Below are 6,182 nucleotides of genomic sequence, written 5' to 3'. Positions count from 1 at the left end.
CTAGGAGCAACCAAGCAACTCCGCATGGGTTTTGACTTTTGACCTATTTGAACTTCTCGCATTTTCATTTATTTAAATTGTTTTTCCGAGAAGAAAGCCCAAAACGGCCGGTACAAAGCCAAGAAGGCTACAACTCCACTCCACGATACAACGCTACACCACGATACAACGCCAAGCGGCAAACAACATACCCTGAACACACCCGATGATAAACGACTCTTCTTGCCCAACATTCTGCCACAAATGGCGATAAGAGGAGCACAAGGCTTCAGGACCGCGTCACGAACCAAGCAAGACAACACCGACTCGATCTCGGCTCCAAGGCAACCCAGACCAACGTACCTCCCCTCATACGCCTAGAGGAGTCGGCGAGAAGAAGGCAGGGTCTTGACGGACTTGGGGAAGACATCGAACGGAGCATCTGCCATGTCGTACATTGTGCCCCGGAAGCGCAAGCCTTGGGCCACGGCCACCACCTGCAGCACATCACCAACCCCAAACTCTGAAAGCCGCATCGGTCCCTCCTCGATGGCCTAGACGACGTCTTCAAGAAGATAACGACACCTTGGCGTCGCCGCCGCCTAGTCCGGTGAACCGGACCTAGGGTTTCCCCTGGCATCAGAGGTAAAGGAAGGCACGGTTAAGGCCACGACCAAGCCTTCAGCAAGGTAACGGCGCCCCACAGGCGTCGCCGTGATCAGCATCGGCCACCTCCGAGCAGGACTTTCGCCCGGCCATATACACCGCAACCCCAATGCAGCTGGAGCAGATAGGGGATGAGGATGAAAGCCGCCGGCTTTATCCACCACCACCCGGAGAAGAGGAACATCGACGGTGGCAAGGGTTGTGCCCACCACCGGCAACAGCCGCCGTCCAGATCGAGGACCCAATCCCGCATCCGACGCCGGGGCCTCAGCCAACTAGCCTGCAACCGCGACACCACCATGGCGCCCGGCAGCAGCAGCTAGCGCCGCCACGCCGCTGCAGCAACCGCCTCAGCCCCGCAGCCCCGCCCATGGCCATGGCCACTGATACGTCTCCGACGTATCGATAATTTCTTATGTTCCATGCCACATTATTGATGATATCTACATGTTTTATGCATACTTTATGCCATATTTATGCATTTTCCGGCACTAACCTATTAACGAGATGCCGAAGGGCGGTTCTGTCGTTTCTCGTCGTTTTTGGTTTCGTAAATCCTAGTAAGGAAATATTCTCGGAATTGGACGAAATCAACGCCCAGGGGCATATTTTGCCACGAAGCTTCCAGAAGACCGAAGAGAAGACGAAGTGGGGCCACGGGGCGCCGCCACACTAGGGCGGCGCGGCCCAGGGGGGGGCGCGCGGCCCTAGTGTGTGGGGCCCCCGTGACCCCTCAGAGGCTGCCGTTCCGCCTACATATAGTCTTCGTCGCGAAACCCTCAGTACCGAGAGCCACGATACGGAAAACCTTCCAGAGACGTCGCCGCCGCCAATCCCATCTCGGGGGATTCAGGAGATCGCCTCCGGTACCCTGCCGGAGAGGGGAATCATCTCCCGGAGGACTCTTCACCGCCATGGTCGCCTCCGGAGTGATGAGTGAGTAGTTCACCCCCGGACTATGGGTCCATAGCGGTAGCTAGATGGTCGTCTTCTCCTCATGTGCTTCATTGTCGGATCTTGTGAGCTGCCTAACATGATCAAGATCATCTATCCGTAATGCTATATGTTGTGTTTGTTGGGATCCGATGGATAGAGAATACTATGTTATGTTGATTATCAATCTATTACCTATGTGTTGTTTATGATCTTGCATGCTCTCCGTTATTAGTAGAGGCTCGGCCAAGTTTTTACTCTTAACTCCAAGAGGGAGTATTTATGCTCGATAGTGGGTTCATGCCTCCATTAAATGCGGGACAGGTGACAGAAAGTTCTAAGGTTGTGGATGTGTTGTTGCCACTAGGGATAAAACATTGATGCTATGTCCGAGGATGTAGTTATTGATTACATTACGCACCATACTTAATGCAATTGTCTCGTTGTTTGCAACTTAATACTGGAAGGGGTTCGGATGATAACCTCGAAGGTGGACTTTTTAGGCATAGATGCATGCTTGGATAGCGGTCTATGTACTTTGTCGTAATGCCCAATTAAATCTCACTATACTCATCATATCATGTATGTGCATGGTCATGCCCTCTCTATTTGTCAATTGCCCAACCGTAATTTGTTCACCCAACATGCTATTTATCTTATGGGAGAGACACCTCTAGTGAACTGTGGACCCCGGTCCATTCTTTTACATCGAATACAATCTATCGCAATACTTGTTCTACTGTTTTTCGCAAACAATCATCATCCACACTATACATCTAATCCTTTGTTACGACAAGCCGGTGAGATTGACAACCTCACCTGTTTCGTTGGGGCAAAGTACTTTGGTTGTGTTGTGCAGGTTCCACGTTGGCGCCGGAATCCCCGGTGTTGCGCCGCACTACATCCCGCCGCCATCAACCTTCGACGTGCTTCTTGACTCCCTACTGGTTCGATAAACCTTGGTTTCTTATCGAGGAAACTTGTTGCCGTACGCATCACACCTTCCACTTGGGGTTCCCAACGGGCGTGTGCTTTACGCGTCATCAAGCTAAATTTCTGGCGCCGTTGCTTTGGGGAGATCAAGACACGCTGCAAGGGAGTCTCCACAATCCAATCTCTTTACTTTGTTTTTGTCTTGCTTTATTTTATTTACTTTCTTGTTTGCTGCATTATATCAAAACACAAAAAAATTAGTTGCTAGCTTTACTTTATTTACTGTCTTGCACTCTATATCAAAAACACAAAAAAATTAGTTACTAGCATTTATTTTATCTAGTTTGCTTTATTTACTACTGCTAAAATGAGTACTCCTGAAAATACTAAGTTGTGTGACTTTGATACGTCTCCGACGTATCGATAATTTCTTATGTTCCATGCCACATTATTGATGATATCTACATGTTTTATGCACACTTTATGTCATATTCGTGCATTTTCTGGAACTAACCTATTAACAAGATGCCGAAGTGCCGGTTCTCGTTTTCTGCTGTCTTTGGTTTCGTAAATCCTAATAACGAAATATTCTCGAATTGGACGAAATCAACGCCCGGGTTCCTATTTTGCCCGGAAGCATCCGGAACACACGAGAACCGCCGGAGAGGGGGCACGGGCCCACCGAGACGCCGCGGTGGCGCGGCCCGGGGTGGCCCGCGCCCCCTATAGTGTCGCCGCCTCGTCGCCCCTCCGACTCCGCCTCTTCGCCTATTTAAAGGTCCACGACCTAAAACATCGATACAAAAAGCCACGGTACGAGAAACCTTCCGAGCCGCCGCCATCGCGAAGCCAAGATCCGGGGGACAGGAGTCTCCGTTCCGGCACGCCGCGGGACGGGGAAGTGCCCCTGGAAGGCTCCTCCATCGACACCACCGCCATCTTCATCAACGCTGCTTGTCTCCCATGAGGAGGAGTAGTTCTCCATCGAGGCTCGGGGCTGTACCGGTAGCTATGTGGTTAATCTCTCTCCTATGTGCTTCAATACAATAATCTCATGAGCTGCCCTACATGATTGAGATTCATATGATGATGCTTGTAATCTAGATGTCATTATGCTAGTCAAGTGAGTTTTACTTATATGATCTCCGGAGACTCCTTGTCCCACGTGTGTAAAGGTGACAGTGTGTGCACCGTGTGGGTCTCTTAGGCTATATTTCACAGAATACTTATTCACCGTTATGAATGGCGTAGTGAAGTGCTTATTTATATCTCTTTATGATTGCAATGTGTTTTGTATCACAATTTATCTATGTGCTACTCTAGTGATGTTATTAAAGTAGTTTATTCCTCCCGCACGGTGTAATGGTGACGAGTGTGTGCATCCGTGTTAGTACTTGGCGTAGGCTATGATTGTGATCTCTTGTAGATTATGAAGTTAACTATTGCTATGATGGTATTGATGTGATCTATTCCTCCTACATAGTGTGAAGGTGACGAGTGTGCATGTCTGTGTTAGTACTTGGTTTAGTCGTGTTGATCTTTCATGCACTCTAAGGTTATTTAAATATGAACATTGAATTGTGGAGCTTGTTAACTCCGGCATTGAGGGTTCGTGTAATCCTACGCAATGGTGTTCATCATCCAACAAAAGAGTGTAGAGTATGCATCTATCTATTACTGTTATGTGATCAATGTTGAGAGTGTCCACTAGTGAAAGTCTATTCCCTAGGCCTTGTTCCTAAATATCGCTATCGCTGCTTGTTTACTTGTTTTATTGCGTTACTCTCTGCTCCGTTGCTACTTGCTCATACTTATTCATACCACATGTATTTCACTATCTCTTCGCCGAACTAGTGCACCTATTAGGTGTGTTGGGGACACAAGAGACTTCTTGCTTTGTGGTTGCGGGGTTGCATGAGAGGGATATCTTTGACCTCTTCCTCCCTAAGATCGATAAACCTTGGGTGATCCACTTAAGGGAAACTTGCTTCGCTGTTCTACAAACCTCTCGCTCTTGGAGGCCCAACACCTGTCTACAAGAATAGAAGCTCCCGTAGACATCAAGCTATTTTCACGGCGCCGTTGCCGGGAGGAAAGGTAAAAGGTACTCACACTCCGGATCTCGGCTACTAAGCTATTTTCGCTCGTTGTAAGTACTCGAAGCTATTTCCTTTAGATCCTGCAATTGCATCTTTTTGTTTCTTGTTTACACTAGTTAGGCATAATGGACAACAATGAGCTTCTTATTCTATTTCCTGATTGAAAACATGGATTGTTTGATGCGAAAATTAAAAAACCTATGGAACCTTATTTGCATGCTGGTAGTAATATTAGTATGAACGCTTTGAACACCATTGTTGATAATGATATAGAAAGTTCTAAGCTTGGGGAAGCTGGTTTTCATGATCTTTTTAGTCCCCCAAGCATTGAGGAGAAAATTTTCTTTGACGATACTTTGCCTCCTATTTATGATGATTATAATGATAGTGGTCTTTTGGTGCCACCTACTATGGAGAGTAAATTTTGTTGTGATTATACTATGCCTCCTACACTTGATGAGAATAATAATGATAGCTACTTTGTTGAATTTGCTCCCACTACAACTAATAAAATTGATTATGCCTATGTGGAGAGTAATAATTTTATGCATGAGACTCATGATAAGAATGCTTTATGTGATAGTTATATTGTTGAGTTTGCTCATGTTGCTAATGAAAGTTATTATGAGAGAGGAAAATATGGTTGTAGAAATTTTCATGTTACTAAAATGTCTCTCTATGTGCTTGAAATTTTTGAAGCTACACTTGTTTTATCTTCCTATGCTTGTCACTTTGCTCTTCATGAACTTGTTTATTTACAAGATTCCTATGCATAGGAAGCATGTTAGACTTAAAATGTGTTTTTAATTTGCTTCTTGATGTTCTCTTTTGCTTCAACTACTATTTCTTGCGAGTGCATCATTAAACTGCTGAGCCCATCTTAATGGCTATAAAGAAAGAACTTCTTGGGAGATAACCCATGTGTTTATTTTGCTACAGTACCTCTATTTTATATTTGTGTCTTGGAAGTTGTTTACTACTGTAGCAACCTCTCCTTATCTTAGTTTTGTGTTTTGTTGTGCCAAGTAAAGTCGTTGATAGAAAGATTGATACTAGATTTGGATTACTGCGCAGAAACAGATTTCTTTCGTTGTCACGAACTGCGGTCTAATTCTCTGTAGGTAACTCAGAAAATTATGCCAAGTTACGTGAGTGATCCTCGGATATGTACGCAACTTTCATTCAATTTGAGCATTTTCATCCGAGCAAGTCCGGTGCCATTTTAAAATTCGTCTTTACTGACCGTTCCGTTTTGACAGATTCCGCCTTTTATTTCGCATTGCCTCTTTTGCTATGTTGGATGGATTTCTTTGTTCCATTAATGTCCAGTAGCTTTATGCAATGTCCAGAAGTGTTAAGAATGATTGTGTCACCTCTGAACATGTTAATTTTTATTGTGCACTAACCCTCTAATGAGTTGTTTCGAGTTTGGTGTGGAGGAAGTTTTCAAGGATCAAGAGAGGAGGATGATATACTATGATCAAGAAGAGTGAAAGCTCTAAGCTTGGGGATGCTCCGGTGGTTCACCCCTGCATATTTCAAGAAGACTCAAGCATCTAAGCTTGGGGATGC

This window comes from Lolium rigidum, chromosome 1 (assembly GCF_022539505.1).
Source record: "Lolium rigidum isolate FL_2022 chromosome 1, APGP_CSIRO_Lrig_0.1, whole genome shotgun sequence".
NCBI lineage: Eukaryota > Viridiplantae > Streptophyta > Magnoliopsida > Poales > Poaceae > Lolium > Lolium rigidum.
Note: the sequence above shows the minus strand (reverse complement) of the source record.